The sequence below is a fragment of the Somniosus microcephalus genome, chromosome 6 (assembly GCF_052327205.1).
Source record: "Somniosus microcephalus isolate GS21.2 chromosome 6, FLI_Smic_1.0, whole genome shotgun sequence".
NCBI classification, from domain to species: Eukaryota; Metazoa; Chordata; class Chondrichthyes; order Squaliformes; family Somniosidae; genus Somniosus; species Somniosus microcephalus.
In genome coordinates, this window is record NC_140992.1 from 39,420,639 (window position 1) to 39,441,399 (window position 20,761).

General features: G+C 45.4%; 1 protein-coding gene across 1 annotated transcript in view; it reads left to right on the forward strand.

Moving 5' to 3' along the window:
- The first annotated feature begins 6,707 nt into the window (after positions 1-6,707).
- Positions 6,708-20,761, forward strand: part of tnk2b (tyrosine kinase, non-receptor, 2b) — a 135,502-nt gene continuing 121,448 nt past the window's right edge. The window contains exon 1 of the mRNA XM_085990070.1: positions 6,708-8,226. The gene's annotated coding sequence lies outside the window, so the exon portion shown is untranslated. The remainder of the gene's footprint in view (positions 8,227-20,761) is intronic.

A 20,761-nucleotide genomic window follows, 5' to 3' on the forward strand; every position in this document is an offset into this window, starting at 1 on the left:
AGAGAGAGAATAACCGAAAGCCAAAGCAGATTAGAATGTTACCGGGCCCTAAAAAGAGAATATAAACTGGCAGACTACCTCACGACCATCAGAGACACAAAACAGAGACAGACCCTCACCAGGTACAGGACTAAGCGACCACCAACTGGAAATTGAAAAGGCAGATACAAGAAATCCTGGCAGCCTAGAGAGAATAGAATATGCGATCAATGTCTGGCTGGCGAGGTTGAAACAGAAATGCATTTCCTCCTAAAATGCGAAAAATTCAACACATCAAGAAACATATTATTCAACAAGCTAAGCCAACAACCCCAGATTTCAAGGAATTGGATGATCTGTCAAATTGAGATTAGTCCTAGGAGAAGGAGACAGACCATACCTTGGGGCCAATATGTAACAACATGTCACAACCTGAGGACTGTTTAAAAGTAAGACTGTTTAAAATTAATATTGAACGTACCAAATGAAGTAGAAAGACTGTTTAAAATTAATATTGTTTTAAAGTAATATTGTATGTACCCAACAAATGTCAAATCGATTGACACCTACAGAATGTTGGAAAACTGTACCTTTTTGCTATGTAAGCTTTGGCAATATGGTTCTCTGTAAACTTTCATGCCAATAAAGCATTTGAACTGAACTGAACTGAACTGAACTGAGAGACGGGGGGGAGAGAGAGAGAGAGACGGGGGGAGAGAGAGAGAGAGACGGGGGGGAGAGAGAGAGAGAGACGGGGGGAGAGAGAGAGAGAGACGGGGGGCAGTGAGAGACGGGGGGAGAGAGAGAGAGATGGGGGGAGGGGGAGAGAGAGAGATGGGGGGAGAGAGAGAGAGAGAGACGGGGGGAGAGAGAGAGAGAGAGAGACGGGGAGAGGGAGAGAGATGGGGAGAGAGAGAGAGAGAGACGGGGGGAGAGAGAGAGAGAGAGACGGGGGGAGAGAGAGAGACGGGAGAGAGAGCGAGAGACGGGGGGGAGAGAGACGGGGGAGAGAGAGAGAGAGAGACGGGGGGGAGAGAGAGAGAGGACGGGGGGAGAGAGAGACGGGGGGAGAGAGAGAGAGACGGGGGAGAGAGAGAGAGAGACGGGGGAGAGAGAGAGAGACGGGGGGGAGAAAGAGAGAGAGAGACGGGGGGGGGAGAGAGAGAGAGAGAGAGACGGGGGGAGGGGGAGAGAGAGAGAGAGAGAGAGAAAGATAACCAAAACCCGCTAGACTCCATAATAACAGAAAAAGAACTTTTTGAAAATTCAAAGACCTGCGACCAGGAAAAGCTTGCGGGACAGACGGCATACTAAACGAGATGATTAAACACACAGACGACAAAATGAAACTGGCTATCCTAAAACTCTTCAACCTGGTTCTGAGTGTCGGTTATTTCCCTGATATCTGGAACAAAGGACTCATAACGCCCATATATCAAAAGTGGGGACAAAACCGACCCAAACAACTATCGAGGCATCTGTGTAAACAGTAACCTGGGAAAGTATTCTGTAGCATCATAAACAAAAGACTTATAAACTTCCTTGAGGAGCACAATGTCTTGAGTAAAGCCAAATTGGACTCCTGCCAAACTATAGAACATCAGATCATATATTCACCCTACAGACCCTAATTGACAAACACGTTCACAATAACAAGAGCAAAATCTACGCATGCTTTATAGATTTCCAGAAGGCTTTCGACTCCATCTGGCATGACGGTTTATTCCTGAAACTTATCGAAAGCGGGATAGGAGGAAAAACATATGATGTAATTAAATCAATGTATACAAACAACAAATGTGCAGTTAAAATTGGAGACAAACAAACAAAATACTTTCCACAGGGGCGGGGGGGTGACGCAGGCTCGCCAATCTCACCGACACTCTTTAATATTTACATAAATGAATTGGCAAAACTACTTGAACAATCTACAGCACCCGGCCTCACCCTATATGAATCCAAGGTTAAATTCCTCCTCTATGCAGACGACCTGGTTCTGCTGTCACCAACTAAGGAGGGTCTACAGCAGACCTGGACCTGCTAGAGTCGTACTGCCAGACTTGGCCCTGACAATAAATCCCCAAAAAAACCAAAGTCCTTGTGTTTCAGCAAAGATCCAAACATCAGGGACCCAAAATAAATTTCACACTAGGAACAACCAAAATTGAACAAACCACTAACTACACATACTTGGGCTTAAAAATCAGTTCTACGGGAAACTTCAAACTGGCTGTGAATGAACTGAAACAGAAAGCAAGAAGGGCTTTCTATGCCATCAAAAAATCAATCCAAATAGAAATCCCAATTAGCATTTGGCTCAAAATTTTCAAATCAGTAATTGAACCAATTGCACTCTATGGCAGTGAGGTATGGGGGACCGCTAACGACAACAAGAATTTGCAAAATGGGACAAGCACCCAATTGAGATCCTACTTGCAGAATTCTGTAAAAGCATCCTCCGGACTCAAAGGAAAACAGTAAACAATGCATGCAGGGCGGAACTAGGCCAATATCCATTAATAATCACTATCCAAAAAAGAGCCACCAAATTTTGGAATCACCTTCAAATGAGCAACCCCCAATGCTATCACTACGACGCCCTGAAATGCCAAGAGCTGACCATAAAGAAGAATACCCTCAGTCAACTAGTCCTGGGACTCAGCGAAGTAACTACTAACAATGCTAACAATAACCAGCCCCAGGACAGTGACAGGGTAACACAAAGAATTCGACCCAACACAATCGTCGCTAAGCAAAAGGAAAAATATCTGACATATTGGGCAGAAACAACAAAAACCAAAGCAAACTCAATTGCTACTTGGCCCTAAACAGACAATACAACATAGCTGATTACCTGACCATGGTAAAGGATAACAAACTGAGAAGAACCTTGACAAGGTACAGACTTAGCGAACATACCCTAGCGATCGAAAAAGGCAGACACAGGCAGACCAGGCTGCCAAGAGAAGACAGGATATGCTCTCACTGCAGTCAGGGAGTAGTGGAGACAGAGATGCACTTCCTCACAGCCTGTGAAAAATATCAGGGCATCAGGGAGAATTTCTACCAAAAATTCTCACAAATATGCCCTGAATTCAGAAATCTGAATGACAACCAAAAACTCCCATACTACTGGGAGAGGAGAGAAGCTGTGTAACACTGGCGGCACACTATGTTACAACTTGCCATGAACAGAGGGACAACCAGTAAACTAAGAAAAGAGTATATATAAAAAATGCGAATGTATATTTTATACACTCAGGGATATACCTGTTATACAATGTATGAATAGAACTGCGTTTATGTGTTCAACCATAAATGTATTTTGATGCTTTGGCAACATAAGATGTACCTTATCATGCCAATAAAGCGATTTGAATTTGAATTTGAGAGAGAGACGGGGGGGAGAGAGAGAGAGAGAGAGAGAGACGGGGGAGAGAGAGAGAGAGAGACGGGGGGAGAGAGAGAGACGGGAGAGAGAGAGAGAGAGACGGGGGGGAGAGAGAGAGAGACGGGGGGAGGGAGAGAGATAGAGAGACGGGGGGGAGAGAGAGAGAGACGGGGGAGAGAGAGAGAGAGAGACGGGGGGAGAGAGAGAGAGAGAGACGGGGGGAGAGAGAGAGACGGGGGGAGAGAGAGAGAGAGAGAGAGACGGGGGGGAGAGAGAGAGAGAGAGAGAGACGGGGGGAGAGAGAGAGAGAGACGGGGGGAGAGAGAGAGACGGGGGGGAGAGAGAGAGAGACGGGGGGAGAGAGAGAGAGAGACGGGGCGGAGAGAGAGAGAGACGGGGGAGAGAAAGAGAGACGGGGGGAGAGAGAGAGAGACGGGGGGAGAGAGAGAGAGAGACGGGGCGGAGAGAGAGAGAGAGAGAGAGAGAGACGGGGGAGAGAGAGAGAGAGAGACGGGGAGAGAGAGAGAGAGAGACGGGGGGGAGAGAGAGAGAGTTGGGGGGGAGAGAGAGAGAGAGAGAGAGACGGGGGTGAGAGAGAGTTGTTACTGAAATTAAGTTCTCCTACCCAGCCGGACCCTGACCAGTCCCAGACCAACAGTGCTCCCCAAACACCAATCCGAGTGAACCAAATCATTAAACAATGCAAAGAAACCTACCTGGAACATTGGAACACAATAACCAAAAGCCAAAGCAGATTAGAATGCTACCGGGCCCTAAAAAGAGAATATAAACTGGCAGACTATCTTCGACCATCAGAGACACAAAACAGAGACAGACCCTCAGATACAGACTAAGCGACCACCAACTGGCAATTGAAAAAGGAAGATACAAGAAATCCTGGCAACCTAAAGAAAATAGATTATGTGATCACTGTCTGGCCGGCGAGGTTGAAACAGAGGTGCACTTCCTCCTAAAATGCGAAAAATTCAACGAGACAAGAAACATATATTTTGACAAGCTCAGCCTTACAACCCCAGATTTCAAAGAATTGGATGACCTGTCAAAATTAAGAATCGTCTTGGGGAGGGAGACAGACCATATCTTGGTGCCCAATATGTAACAACATGTCACAACCTGAGGAACATTGAGTGACTAACGAGCACACCCATAGCATATATACGCTAAAATACCGAATGTACCCAACGACTGTTTTAAATTAATACTGAATGCACCCAACGAGGGTCAACGACTGTTTAAATTAATACTGTCTGTACCCAGCGAGGGTCAAAAACGTTTGACACCTACAGAATGTTGGAAACCTGTACTTTTTGTTATGTAAGCTTTGGCAACATGGTTCCCTGTAAACTTTCATGCCAATAAAGCATTTGAATTGAATTGAATTGAGAGAGAGACGGGGGGGAGAGAGAGAGAGATGGGGGGGGAGAGAGAGAGAGAGAGAGAGAGATGGGGGGGAGAGAGAGAGAGAGACGGGGGGGGGAGAGAGAGAGAGAGACGGGAGAGAGAGAGAGAGACGGGGAGAGAGAGAGAGACGGGGGGGGAGAGAGAGAGAGACGGGGGGGAGAGAGAGAGAGAGACGGGGGGGAGAGAGAGAGAGAGACGGGGGGGAGAGAGAGACGGGGGAGAGAGAGAGAGAGAGACGGGGAGAGAGAGAGAGAGAGAGAGAGAGACGGGGGGGAGAGAGAGAGAGACGGGGGAAAGAGAGACGGGGGGAGGAGGAGAGACGGGGGGGAGAGAGAGAGAGACGGGGGAGAGAGAGAGAGAGAGACGGGGGGAGAGAGAGAGATACGGGGGGGAGAGAGAGAGAGATACGGGGGGGAGACGAGAGAGAGACGGGAGAAGAGAGAGAGAGAGAGACGGGGGGGTGAGAGAGAGAGATACGGGGGGGAGAGTGAGATATCTCGGGGGGGAGAGAGAGGAGATACGGGGGGGAGAGAGAGAGACGGGGGGAGAGAGGAGAGACGGGGGAGAGAGAGAGAGAGACGGGTGAAGAGAGAGACGGGGAGAGAGAGCGAGACGGGGAGAGAGCGATACGGGGGTCGAGAGAGAGCGAGACGGGGGAGAGAGAGCGAGACGGGGGGAGAGAAAGCGAGACGGGGAGAGAGAGAGCGAGACGGGGGAGGAGAGAGAGAGCGAGAGACGGGGGGAGAGAGAGAGAGAGAGACGGGGTGGGAGAGAGAGAGAGAGACGGGGGGGAGAGAGAGAGAGAGACGGGGGGGAGAGAGAGAGAGAGAGACGGGGGGGGCAGAGAGAGGGACGGGGGAGAGAGAGAGAGCCGCGGGGGAGGAGAGAGAGAGAGTCGAGACGGGGGGGGAGACGAGAGAGAGACGGGGGGGAGAGAGAGAGAGAGACGGGGGGGAGAGAGAGAGAGACGGGGGAGAGAGAGAGAGAGACCGGGGGGGGAGAGAGAGAGAGCACGGGGTGAGAGAGAGAGTCGGGGGGTGGGGAGAGAGAGAGACGGGGGGGGAGCGAGAGAGAGACGGGGGGGGAGAGAGAGCGAGACGGGGAGAGAGAGAGCGAGACGGGGAGAGAGAGAGAGCGAGACGGGGGGAGAGAGAGAGCGAGACGGGGAGAGAGAGAGCGAGACGGGGGAGAGAGAGAGCGAGACGGGGAGAGAGAGAGCGAGACGGGGGGAGAGAGAGAGCGAGACGGGGGGGAGAGAGAGAGCGAGACGCGGGGAGAGAGAGAGCGAGACGGGGGGAGAGAGAGAGAGGGGGAGAGAAAGAGAGGAGGGGGGAGAGAAAGAGAGGAGGGGGGAGAGAAAGAGAGGAGGGGGGAGTGAAAGAGAGGAGGGAGGGAGAGAAAGAGCGGGGGGGAGAGAGAGAGAGAGAGACGGGGGGAGAGAGAGAGAGAGACGGGGGGAGAGAGAGAGACGGGGGGAGAGAGAGAGAGAGAGACGGGGGAGAGAGAGAGACGGGGGGCGAGAGAGAGAGAGAGACGGGGGAGAGAGAGAGAGAGAGAGATGGGAGGGAGAGAGAGAGAGAGACGGGGGGAGAGAGAGAGAGACGGGGGGGAGAGAGAGAGAGAGACGGGGGAGAGAGAGAGAGAGAAACGGGGGGGAGAGAGAGAGAGACGGGGGGAGAGAGAGAGAGACGGGGGGGAGAGAGAGAGACGGGGGGGAGAGAGAGAGAGACGGGGGGGAGAGAGACAGAGAGAGACGGGGGGGAGAGAGAGAGAGAGAGAGACGGGGGGGAGAGAGAGAGAGAGAGACGGGGGGGAGAGAGAGACGGGGGGGGGGAGAGAGAGAGAGAGACTGGAACGAGGCTAAGGCAAAGAAGTTTTAGGCCCGCGGTGAATTTTTTTTTGAAAATTTGTATATTTGTTTAAAGCCATAAAAAAAAATACAGGAAAGTGATGTTGAATGTCCTACGGTAAGTTCCAGTTAAATGTTACCAGGTGTCCCCTTTTTGAAAGAGTTTATCAGGGTTATTTAAATCATATTATGAGAGAGTGGAAAAGTTTGTGCCCCCATTTGTACCTTCGAGTCTGAGAGAGACGGAGGGAACGGCCGCAGAAAAAGAGGAAACAACTTCTCCAAAACTGATCCAATGCATCACCAAGGCTGGAGATAGATAACCTCACTGCCGCCTTAGGATGTTTAACCACTTTATTCACTTTCTTATTTGAGCTCTGTTTGGAATTAGAGTTTATTTTATTATTTTTTGTTGTATGTTTAACGACAGCGTTGAAGAGGGTAAGAAAAACTTAGAGCACCTTCTTCTGTCAAAGCTGCAATGAGGCTTGAAAGAATTTAAAGATTTTTAATGAACTTTTCACAAAAAATGAGTGATGAAAACACTTTTTCCCCCCTAAGTTTCAAATATGATTTTGGAAGAAACAAGCAAAAATCAATTTTCCCCTCATCTGAGCAAGTTTCAACAAGGTCTTGAAGTCCAAACGCTTTTAAAGTGGCTCTGAATTGCTTAAAACATTTTAAAATTGAAATTTCTCAATATTTGATTTTGGACGATCGACTGAAGTGAGTAGCTTTACACAAACATGCAACCATGCTATTGAGGGCAGGGGAGGAAATGCAGGAGTTACATATGGCTTTTTATTGACTTAAAAAAAATAATCATTAAGACGTTTAGGAAGAGAACCAAAAAAGGGGAAAAGCACAATCCATTTTATTTTGTCTGTCGTTCTATAGTGCTAACAAGTCCCAGGAATAATGTAAATATAGATTTCTTCTTAAAAGTTTAGTGGAGTGTTAATAGAAACAAGAATTATGTGATGATGTATAAAATTGCAGCAAGCTACTTTAGAAGAAGCTACTATTTGTTTATTGAGAAAGACACAGAAAATACTTTGATTAAACTGATAATGTACAATTTTGATTTGGTATAAATGTTTGAAATAGGAGATTAAAAATTGAGAGTACAATGGAGTTTGTTTTCCGCTATTTAATTGCGAAGTACCTAAAATAATTCAACACTTTTTATGATAAGAACAGGGATTAATATTGTGGAGAATGTTTGAGAGAAAAACATTAAAAGTGAAATTCGTAAATTAACGTCTTTACGTCACCATATTAGTAAACATTTCCAAGTCAGTCTGATTGGTTCTCCTGTTCAGGAAGAAAGATGAATGTGTAGGAACGGAGGTTCCGATCAAAAAGACTGAGTTCGACTCAGGCAATTAAACAATGAACTTCAATGAAAGGAAACGAGATTAAACTGGAAACTGCTAGAACACATCAATAACAGGTCTCCTCTCCTCGAGGGCCCCACGAGGACTGATCCTCTGGTCAGAAGACTGACGTCATCACGTTCTTCCCGCCATTGGGGCATCACGTGACTAACGGCATGATGTCATCACGTTGAAACCGCGCTGTAAAGGTAACTAGACATTGTACAGTCAAACAGTGTAATTAAAGGTACAGGCACAGACAGTAACTACATTGCTGTTAAAGGAATTATGTACAACCGCTCTGAGTCCTTTGGTGGCTCCGCCACAAATGTTTATTTCTGGTAAATCATCGCTTTTCCTGCTTTTTGTTTTTAATTCAGTGACGCAAATTGTGTATGTGTTTTTCCGCACTTGTGAATAAGTGCTGCATTTCTGACATGTTACATGGGGGGTGTGCTGCTTCAAGAAGACAATGTTTATTATTGGAAGTGATTGAAGTTGAAATTATGGATACCTGTTTTTGTTCTATTTTTAATACTGTGAACTAAAGAACTGCAGCACTTTATATTTGTTGGTTGTCTGGTTGCATTGTGATTAATATTCTAATTACTTATGTGGACGTACAGCACGTCAGCGCCATAGGAAAGCCGCTGCTCCTGCTGCTTGTGCTATAGTGACATGAGGGATGGGCTAATACATTGAAAACTTCAAAATTAATACAAATTGCACGAATAGATATTTCTCTTTCAGCTCACCTTGGGCTTTTGGATTGTTTGTCGATACATAACCGTGTAGCTGAGTGACGTTTCTGAAGTGTTAATGCATTATTTTGCATTCTTTTATATCCCAGTCATTTCTGACAAGAATTTAAAAAAAAATAGTTTGTACATGATGAACTAAAAGCTTTTAATTAATTCTACAATAAACAAACTTGCAGAATGGGCATGTAAATGATAAATAAATTTCAATAATAGATAAGCGTGAGGTGGTGCATTTTGGTAGGAGGAAGAAGTGGCTACCTAATCCTTGGAAAGTAAGAGTCCAAATGGGGTAGAGGTGCAAAATGATCTTGGGGTATAACTTCACAAATCATTAAAAGTAGCAATGCAGGTTAGAAAAGCCGTAAAAGTGCAAATAAAGCATTGGGGTTCATTTCAATAGCAGAGAAGTTATGTTAAACTTGTATAGAACCTTGTTTGATTGTCTCATGATTTGAGATGGTGGGGTGGCAATATGGCATTACTGTATATATGCTTTTAAGTTGTTGTTGTAAAAGCCGTTGTAACAGTAGTTGTTGTAAAATTTGCTCGCGGGCGAAAAGGTCAAGGTCGCGCTCAAAGGAGTTTGTGGCCCGCTCAGTACAAAAAAAATTAGAGGGAACATTGGGTGGCAGTACAGGTTAACAAAGCAGTTAATAAAGCATTTGGGACCTTGGGCTTTATAAATAGAGGCATAGAGTACCAAAGCCCGGAAGTTATGCTAAACTTATATAAAACACTAGTTGGGCTCCAGCTGGAGTATTGTGTCTAATTTTGGGCACTACACCTTAGGAAGGACCTGAAGGCCTTGGAGAGGGTACAGAAGAGATTTACCAGAATTGTTTCGGGGATGAGGGATTACAGTTACGTGGACAGACTGGAGAAGCTGGGATTGTTCTCCTTATAAAGCAGAGAAGGCTAAGAGGAGATTTGATAGAGGTGTTTAAAATCATGAAGGGTTTAGAGAGAGTAAATAAAGAGAAACTGGTTCCAGCGGCTGAAGGGTCGATAACGAGAGGGCACAGATTTAAGGTGATTGGCAAAAGAACCAGAGGCGACATGAGGAAAAACTTTGTTACGCAGCAAGTGTTTAGGATTTGGAATGCACTGCCTGATAGGGTGGTGGATACAGATTCAATAGTAGCCTTCAAAAGGGAATAGGATAAGTACTTGAAGGAGAAAAATTGCAGGGATGTGGGGGAGTGGGACTAACTGGATTGCTCTTCAAAAGAGTTGGCGCAGACTCGATGGGCCGAATGGCCTCCTTCTGTGCCGTACTAATCTATGATTCTGATATTGAGGCCCTGGAAAAGGTCCATAGCAGGTTCATGTGATTGATATCTAGTTTAAGGACCCTTAGTTATCAGGACAGGCTTAGAGACATGGGGCTTTGGAAAAGCGTAGACTTTGAGGGGATGTGATTGAGGCTTTAAAGTAATGAAGGGATTAAATTATATCCAACTGAGCAAACTTCATTTTAAATTTTTGCTTATTTTTCCTGCCCATTGGTTATCCTTTATGGGCAGTGCCCATTGCCTGCTCCCTTCCAATCTCTCCTTTAGCCGATCCTGAATTTCCATGGATGGTGAGCGAATAATGGGAGATTTAGATTGGATAAAACAAGTTTGCTGATTCCCCCTCCAGTGGAGACACTTCAGGTTCCAACCAGCAGCAAATTTGTTGGAAGAGTCACAGGTCACGATCCAAACAACTTCTTGAAAACCAAATTACTTCAATAATTAAAAAAATAACATTTTCTTTATTACAATTTGTTTATCATTTTAGTGCACACTTTGCATATGATTCTAACCTCATGTAGAAAATACTGATGAGGCTCTATTTGAAGTACTGCATACAATGTTAGACACCTGGGCCAGGGTTTCCGTTTGTGTGTCGCCAGCATGTGATTACCACCCATAAATTTTAATGGACAGTTAAATTGTGGGCTGGCAAGTGGAAATCCCCAGCACATGTCTTCTAATCTTGTTCGCTCCCCATGCCATTTAATATTCTGTTTCAAACAACAATCTCATTAACTTTTAGAAGGATTTATGGACCCCACTTTCATAAGAGTTTGTAGCAGAAGCTTCTATATTCTAAGCACCCTCAGTGTAAAGAATTCTTTTCTGACCTCACTTTAGTTCTTTTTGTGATTATTATAAATTTATTTTCTTCTCACCGACCAGTAGAAACAACCCAGCCTATCGTAACTGTAACATGTTGAGATTTTTACCTATTTGACCAAAGGGGATTTTGGTTAAATTAATGTTTTGCTATTGCTATGCTGTTACACAGTTATCTTCAGAGATACATACCCAATTAGAAGTTTAGGTTGGATCCTGACTGGTATATCAGATGGGCCATTATAGCTGCTATGAACTGCTTATTTTTTCATATTGCCTCAGTGTTGAGACAAGAAGTTGTCGAGCACAACCCAAAGCAGTTTGCAAGAATGTGCTTTTGTTAAATACACCTGGCAGGGTGATTTAGCTGGACAGACCGTGCAGGCCCCAGGAGCAATTTTCTGCAGTTTTTTATTGCAGAAGGTGACAATCTTGACCAATGTTCCCTCTAAGCTGTGCACATGCGCGAGCGCGCAGTAATGTGCAAGGTACCGCGCAGGCCGCTCACAAGCTGTTCCCTCTAAGATACCACGCCGGCGTGGCTGCGCAGCAAATTTAAAGGGACCGCGCATCAAAATAAACAGGCCGCGCTCAACAAAGAAAATTTAGAGGGAATATTGATCTTGATCAATCTGTACTTAATCAGAGTCTGCCTGGATGTTTTGTTTATATGTTGGCTCAAATGTTCCATGGTATGTGATGGTCCCTGTGCTGTTGGGTGCAATTAAATGTCAAGTGTGAAATGCTATTGACCAAGATTGAACAGTGGGGATGAATAGATATTCTGGAGTTTCACTTGCGAAGGAATAAACTATCCTGAACTTCCAGAAGTATAGGACACTGTTTCTAGATTGTTATCTAGCGACCTGTACTTATAGAGTCATAGAACATAACGGCACATAGGAGGCCATTCGGCCCATCAAGTCCATGCCGGCAATCTAGTCAGTCCCATTCCCCCGCTCTATCCCTGTAGCCCTGCAAGTTTATTCCCTTCAGGTGCCTAGCCAGTCTCCCCTTGAAAACATCGAGTGTCTCCGCTTCCACCACTTCCGTCGGCAGCGAGTTCCAGGTCCTCACCACTCGCTGTGTAAAAAAGTTTTTCCTCACATCCCCCCTGTATCTCTTGCCCAATATCTTAAATCTGTGTCCCCATGTCCTTGCACCATCAACTAGTGGGAACAGCCTTTCCCCGTCTAGCCTATCCAAACCCGTCATAATCTTGTACTCCTCTATCAAATCACCCCTCAACCTCCTTTGCTGTAATGAAAACAAATCCAGCTTCTCCAATCTACCCTTGTAGCTAATATCCCCCATCCCCGGAACCATTCTGGTAAATCTCCTCTGCACCCTCTCAAGAGCCTTCACATCCTTCCTAGTGTGCGGTGACCAGAACTGGACGCAATACTCCAGTTGTGGCCTAACCAGTGCTTTATAAAGGTTCAGCATAACTTCTCTACTTTTGTACTCAATACCTCTATTTATGAAGCCCAAGATCCCATATGCTTTGCTAACCACTCTCTCAATATGTCCTGCCACCTTCAGGGACCTATGCACATTAACTCCCAGGTACCTCTGTCCTTGCACACTCTTTAAAACTGTGCCACTAAGTATATATTGCCTTTCCCTATTCCTTCTGCCAAAATATATCACCTCACACTTCTCTGTATTAAATTCCATCTGCCACTGGTCTGCCCATTCTGCTAGCCTTTCTATGTCCTGTTGCAGTCGATTGGTATTATCCTCACTGTTTGCCACACCCCCAAGTTTGATGTCATTGGCAAATTTAGAAATTCTACACTGTATTCCAATATCCAGGTCATTTATATCAAAAAAAAGCAGTGGCCCCAGCACTGACCCTTGGGGAACACCACTGTCTACCATCCTCCAGTCTGAAAAACAGCCATTTACCACAACTCACTGTTTTCTGTCCTTAAGCCAATTCCTTATCCAAGCTGCCACTGACCCACCTATTTCATGAGCCTCAATTTTGTTAACCAACCTTCTATGTGGTACTTTGTCAAACGCCTTTCTAAAATCCATGTAGCAACATCCATTGCATTCCCTTCATCAATCCTCTCTGTAACTTCATCAAAAAATTCAATTAGATTAGTCAAGCACGATCTGCCTTTTACAAATCTGTGTTGGCTCTCCTTAATTAGATTAAACCTCTCCAAGTGCCCGTTAATTTTTTCCTTGCTTATTGTTTCTAAAACTTTACCCACCACTGATGTTAAACTGACCGGCCTGTAGTTACTAGGATTGTCCTTGCACCCTTTCTTGAACAATGGTGTCACATTTGCCACTTTCCAATCCTTAGGCACCTCCCCCACATCTAGGGAAGATTGGAAAATTATGGAAAGCCCTTCTGCTATCTCCTTCCCCAATTCCCTTTAGCAACCTGGGATGCAAGCCATCGGGACCAGGCGACTTGTCCACTCTAAGCACACCCAGCCTTTCTAGTACATCCTGTCTATCAATTTTCACCCCTTCCATTACTTCTACCTTTTCCACTTCTACCGATATTTTGTCAGCATCCACCTCCTTATTAAACCCCGATACAAAGTACTCATTGAGTATTCTAGCCTTGCCCTGCACCTCTAAGCATATATCACCTTCTTTGTCTCTAATAGGCCCCACCCCGCCTCTTACTACCCGCTTACTGTTTACATGCCGGTAGAAGATTTTTGGGTTCCCTTTTATGTTAACCGCCATTCTACTCTCATTCTCTCTTTGCCAATGTTATTTCCATCTTCACATCCCCTCTCAACTTATTGTATTTGGTCTGGTTCTCCCTTGAAGAATTCACCTGACATGCACCCTCTTTTTTTGTTTCATCATCTTCTCTATCTCCCTCATCATCCAAGGAGCCTTTGCTTTGGTTCCCTTCCCTTCCCTCTTGTCGGAATGTACCTCGCCTGTACTTGGAACATCTCCTCCTTAAAGATTACCCATTGTTCCGTTACAGTTTTTCCTGTCAGTCTTTGGTTCCATTTTACACTGGCTAGATCCTTTCGCATCCCATTGAAGTTAGCCCTATTCCAGTTTAGAAGTTCCACTCTAGATTGTTCCTTGCTCCTCTCCATTGCTAATCTAAATCTTATGATATGAGGATCACTCGTACCCAAGTGTTCTCCCACAGACACTTGGTCGACCTGGCCCACCTCATTCCCCAGCATCAGATCCAGCAATGCCTCCTTTCTAGTTGGGCCAAGAACATATTGGTCAAGGAAATTCCCCTGAACACATTTCAGAAATTCCTCCCCCTCCTTTCCCTTTACCCTAGCATTATCACAATCAATATTTGAGCAATTAAAGTCCCCCAATATCACCACTCTATAGCTCTTGCATATCTCTGCAGATTTGCTCCTCTAACTCCCTCTCGCTATTTGGAGGCCTACAGAATACCCTAAATAGCGTGATCATACTCTTTTTGCTCTTCAACTCTAACCAAATGGATTCGGTCCTTGTCCCCTCAAGAACATCCTCCCTTTCCAACACTACAATGTCTTCCTTAATCAGCACTGCCACCCCACCTCCCTTTTATCCTTCCCTATCTTTTCTGAACACCTAGTATCCTTGAATATTAGGTGCCCGGTCCTCACCGTTTTTAAGCCACGTTTCCGTTATTGCCACAACATCATACTACCACACGGCGAATTGTGCTTGTAGCTCACCAACCTTATACACCACACTTTGTGCGTTTATGTACATGCATTCTAAACCCATTTTTGAATTTTTCGTAGTCTTTCTTAGTCTGCTCCTATCTAATATGGTACTACTTCTGCCTCTAGTACTATCTTCTCTAGTACAATCCAACACACTCACTCTTTTATGCACCTTATTTCTCTTTTTTACTCCTATATGCTGGTGTCCATCCCCCTGCCAAGCTAGTTTAAACCCTCTCCAACAGCACTAACGAACCTCCCCGTGAGAATATTGGTCTCGGCTCTGTTGAGGTGTAACCCGTCCGGCTTGTACAAGTCCCACCTTCCCCAGAAACGGTCCCAATGCCTCAGGAATCTAAAGCCCTCCCTCCTGCACCATCTCTCCAGCCACACATTCATCTGTTCTATTCTCCTATTCCTGTACTCACTAGCACATGGCACCGGGAGTAATCTGAAGATTACTACCTTTTGAGGTCCTGCTTTTGAACCTCTCTCCTAGCTCCCTAAACTCTGCCTGCAGGACCTCATTGCTTTTTCTGCCTATGTCGTTGGTACCGATATGGACAACGACCTCTGGCTGTTCACCCTCCCTCCTCAAGATTGTCCAGCAGCCGCTCAGTGACATCCTTAACCCTGGCTCCAGGGAGGCAACATACCATCCTGAAGTCACGTCTACGGACGCAGAAACGCCTGTCTGCTCCCCTAACTACTCTTCCCGCCCACCCCCCCCCCGTGTAGCTGTGGTGCCGTGGACTTGACTCTGGCTGCACTCCCCAGAGGAGCCATCGCCCTCACCAGTACTCAGAACAGAATACTGGTTGGAGAGTGCGATGCACTCCGGGGACTCCTGTGCTACCTGCCTGGTCCTCCTCCTCCTGTCCGGCGGTCACCCATTCCCTCTCTGCGTGCATATTCTTAAGCTGCGGGGTGACCACCTCTAGAAACGTGCTATCCACGTAACTCTCAGCCTCGCAGATGCACCGCAGTGACTCCAGCTGCCGCTCAAGCTCCGAAACCCAGAGCTCGAGTTGCTGTAGCTGGTGACGATTCCTGCACATGTGGTCGTCCAGGCTACGCGAAGCTACACTTCTGCTCTTCTTAAACTTGCGTGTCCTCCGATATCTCATGAATCAGCAATGGACTATTCAAGCAATGGGGCATCACAACCAAGCTTAATTCTGCAACTACTTGATGACATCACTATCCAGCATCTAATGCTGGAAAAGCGTATCACCTCCCTCCCTAGCCTGGGGATGCTGAGGTCAATCATAATGCTCTTACTGTCAGCTAACCCAGCACGGACTTGGGACCTAATCTGAGATATTCCTGGTCTGTATGGTTCAAGGGCCGGATTGAGGGCAAAATGTGGCCCACAGGCTAAAGTTTGGACTCCTATGTTCTAGAACACTGCCGTTTCATCTCAGTAAATGGCAGTTCCCAGAGATGTTTTCGAGTACAGTTCCAGATGTGCACGGTTCCCTCTGGTACCTCATCTTGCCAGATGTCGCAATCTATTGACACTAAAGTCCTCATCCTTGTTTTCAAAATCCAGCATGGCCTTGTTCCACTCTTATTGAATGATGATCTCCAGTTGTATCTCCCAAATTACACCATCCGGTCCTCTGACTCTAGGTAACTGCTCATTCCCCAATTCCTTCACTCCCACATCAGAAGCTGATCCCATCTCCCCCTTGACATCTCCCTCTCCCCGTTGTAACTATGCTTCAGCTCCTTAAGATTGTCTTCCAAAAACTACTGACCTCACTGCCCATCGATCTCCCTATAAAAGCCTCTTTAAAAACCTCATTTTGTCTGTGGCTTCCCTTCAATTTTCCATCTCCCCCTTGACATCTCCCTCTCCCCGTTGTAAAATGCTTGGAGGTATTGTTTTACACGAGAGGCTCTATGTAAGTGCAATTTATCTTTCAGGCACAAAACTTTGACAAGATTGTAGTCAATAATGGAGAGTGAATTTTGAAATGTAAATACTCAGGCAGTAATGACAGTGGGAGCAGACTTTGTGAGGTAGATGTGTATGTCATGTGATGAAAACCCACAGCCTTACTGAAATAGTGCAGCTACTGTACTTTTCAGCAAGGTTTCAATTACTTGTGTATATTGGGTTATGAAATGAGGTGGTATGTCTGTTATCACAATGGCTGGTTTGTGTTTATCTACATTGACGGCAGTACATTTTTGTGTGAGGTTTATGGCTTTTTTGTGTCTCGTTCTGTCTGTGTGTTTATGTGTCACCCATCTGGTGAGGTGCTTTGAAACAGTTTGCTTCATATTTGTTAGGAAAAGAAGTGCCACCTGCTGTTTATATGGACATATTACACAGACATAATCTATTGTCGAAAACGCCATAGTACTTGCATTCAAACAAATCTATAAAATCCTCGTGCTGCCAGGAATTTCTTGCTTGAAAATTACATTTTATTTGAGAAGCTCCTAGTTTCTCCTGGCGATCTCGGAGTGTCATAGACCTGAAAGAAAGAAATACTTGCATTTATATAGCGCTTTTCACGACCACCGGATGACCCAAAGCGCTTTACAGCCAATGAAGTACTTTTTGAAGTGTAGTCACTGTTGTAACGTAGGAAACGCGGCAGCCAATTTGCACACAGCAAGCTCCCACAAACAACAATGGCCCAGTAATTCCGTTCCAAACGCGTGAGTACGGTCGGGGTACTCACGCGTCTGGCCGGAGGAAATGCCGGTTTTCAGCATGCACAGCACCTCAAGGGGCGTGTCTCACTTGCACTGCGCGCTCCAGGCTTCGCGCTGGCTGCACTCCTGGGCGGCGTGACGTCAGACGCTGCCCGGGATTCTTCTCTTTCAAACAGGAATTCCAGGCGTCCCTGGAGGTGAACGGCAGGCGCGTCAGGTAAGTGCAGATCGGGGGCTTGCACGCGCGGCAAGCCCCCGACCCGAATTTCTGCCCCAATGTGATAATGACCAGATAATCTGTTTTTGTTACGTTGATTGAGGGATAAATATTGGCCAGAACACCGGGGAAAACTCCCCTGCTCCTCTTCGAAATAGTGCCATGGGATCTTTTATGTCCACCTGAGAGCGCAGACAGCGCCTCGGTTTAACGTCTCATCTGAAGGGCAGCACTCCCTCAGCACTGCACTGGAGTGTCAGCCTCGATTATGTGCTCAAGTCTCTGGAATGGGACTTGAACCCACAACCTTCCGGCTCAGAGGTGAGCCACAGCTGACACCTGCCACTTAATATGTCCGTCCAATCACTGTGGAGAAGCAATAAACTGACCAAATTGAATGGTGAAGAGTCCTTCAGTCTTGAAGGAAGATGACTAACAAGGGACCTCAATAGTAAGTGGTGTAGAAAAGTTGAATCCAGAACATTGCATCAAATTCAATTTTGATGGTGCAGCAAGGAGGCACTGGTTCAAAATGATGAAAGGCAAACGTACAACTAATGTTAGGAAGTTCTTCATACTTGGAATGGATATCCAGGTAGGGTAGTGGAAGTAAAACCCTGGGATCATTTAATCGGTGCTGAGTTGTGGGGGACAAGCTTTTTTCCTGGATGGATGAATTAAGATGACCCAAAAGACTGTGGATGCTATGTCAATTAACGTTTTCGAGGCCGAGATCGACAGGTTTTTATTAGGTTAGGGTATCAAGGGATATGCATCAAATGCAGGTAAATGGGGTCCAGATCAACCATAATCTAATTGAATGACAGAACAGGCTCGAGGCGCTAAATGACATCATGTTCCTATGTTCCTCAACGGGCATCCTCTCACTCCTCCTCCCCATCCCTGGTGGTCAGTGTGCAACCACAGGGTGATATACTTGCACTCTAAAATACCAGCTATTGTGTGTTACACAGTGTGACACCTTTAACATTGAAAATATCGATCACAGCGTCACCCACAGGAGTAACAGGTACTTAGAATGAGTTTTCAATGAAATGCATGCCCCACGTACCAAATTGAATATATTAGATAAATTAAGGCAATTTTATTCTCATAAATGGTATTAGTTTTGTGAAGCGCTTTATATTCTTTCCCCTTTTCCTTTGTGAGCATTTTTATTAATGTTCATTGTGTTGTACTGTATAAACAAGCTCCTTGTCCTGGCAGTTTTTGATGCCAGGTTTTATAAAATGGAGTAGTTGACAAAGTCTGCCCCTTTGTGCTGTGTAAGTGGCTGCTTTCTGTGTGTGTGGAAGCTGAAGGATAGAACAGTGAGGAGCCACTAACACAGACAGCATGCACAGTTGGACAGGGCAAGTCTTTTGAGGCAGTGCTAATTGATTCTTACTTATTTTGAGCAACAAAAGTGTAAACAGTCCAATAGTGACCTTGTCATCTCAGCAGTCTGGCTATGCAACTGTAAAAGGCAGTACACATTGCCATTGTGAGCTCAGACCCTGTTGTCCATGTTGCTTGTCATATCCTTGCAATAAACCTTGAGGCATTCTTTGTATTTTGTCGGTAAAGTGGGTATGTGACTTGCAATAGTAAAAAAAAATTAACGGGGATAATGAAAGTGTGTGAGCATATTGTTAACACCGAGACAGATATTTTCCTGGGAATGTGTGGTAATTGTCTCAGTAACTGCAGGGATACTGCTATGATTTTATTGTACTGAACATTACAAATAAGAAAAGTTTGCTATTTAAAAATAACATATCTCTGGTTATAATAAGCCCTTTGACACTAACCTATATTTAGTTTTGAAAAGAGTGTCCTCCAGCTGGCACAGACCTAAATATAGATTTGAAATGCACTCAAATAAGCCATCAGCACATGGTAACCACCAGCACAGCTTCATTAGCAGCACCTCATTCGGCCAGCGAAGTGTGTATATGTATATGTGTATATATATATATGTGTGTGTGTGTGTAATAAATATATGACAAATAAAATAAAAATATCTGTCTGCAGTTCTCAGAACACAGTCTCCGCACACCCGATCACAATGTTTGGCTTAATCTATTCTTTCATGAGTTCAGCCAGGACTATGTGCATTGATTTTTTTTTTCTTTGAGCCAATGACATTTTTACTGTTGTGTTTGATGACTGACGAGCTCATCCTATTAACCTCCAGAAACCCCCTGCAGATGCATTTCAGTGCTGGCTGCCTTCAGGGACTCTGTTTCTGTTGGCACACAACCCAGGATGAAATGTTGACGCTCGGAGCCGCTAAAAGCCCCATTTACAGTGCAGGTGTTTGAGCTGAAGTATGACATGGAAGGAAGACTCCAGTTTCAGATTCGATTAAAACCTTGCGATTGTGGCTTCTCCTCGTTTATTGGTACAGACCTACATTTAGATTGGAGCAGGATTCCTCCAGGACTGCTGGACTATTTATTTCTGTCTCTGCTTTTGTTTTGTCAATGATGTTTTACACCAGTGTTAACGGTCTGAATGAAACTCACATAAAGCAGATGTCGCCGATTGAGTTACATTACATTATACTCACCCAAAGCCTGTGCCACCAAAGAGATGGGTTGTAAAATGGACAACCATCTGGTACAAGCAAGCTAAGTAAAAACTTCAGAAGGGTGGAGTAGTGCAGTAGGACTGCATGCTTGGAGCATCAGTATGCAGTGCCACAGAGCAAGTTCAATGCCCCCACTTTATGCATTCCTGGACTTGAATTGTGCTATGTATGAAGGTATTGATCAAAAATGAGGCACCTCCTTGCAAATGGAGGAAGGAATCCACAGGAAAGTCCTCACTGAACTGCTCTTGTGTGCCCTCTGTTGCCCGTATTGACATTGGCAGTGGTCCGGGAGCAATCCATTGTCTCATCCTATCGGCGATAGGATGCAGGTGGACAGAAGTGTCAACAATGAGGCTAAAATGGGCATGTTATAAAAAGAAATTAAATTCAAGACAATGTTTCAAGGAAGTTCTTCCAACTGCACTTCACTAAGAAATGAGGTAATTTCAGGAGCATGGAGAGGGGTAAGCTGAGACCCTCATCTGAGCGGTTCGTAACTTTCTCAGTGGAAGACTGTTTAAGGTGTACCTTCATGGATCGTAACTGCAGTTGATACTGCCTCGCCCAAAATACTCCTTCACAGTGGACATTCGTGTATTGTTACAGGAAACTTTGTGTTATCCGGAGGCTAAATGTCCGGCAAGCTCGAGCCACCGGCAAAAATCAGGAGCTGTTTCGTTAGGTTTTTTTTCTTTTCGTTGCTTTTTTCTCAACA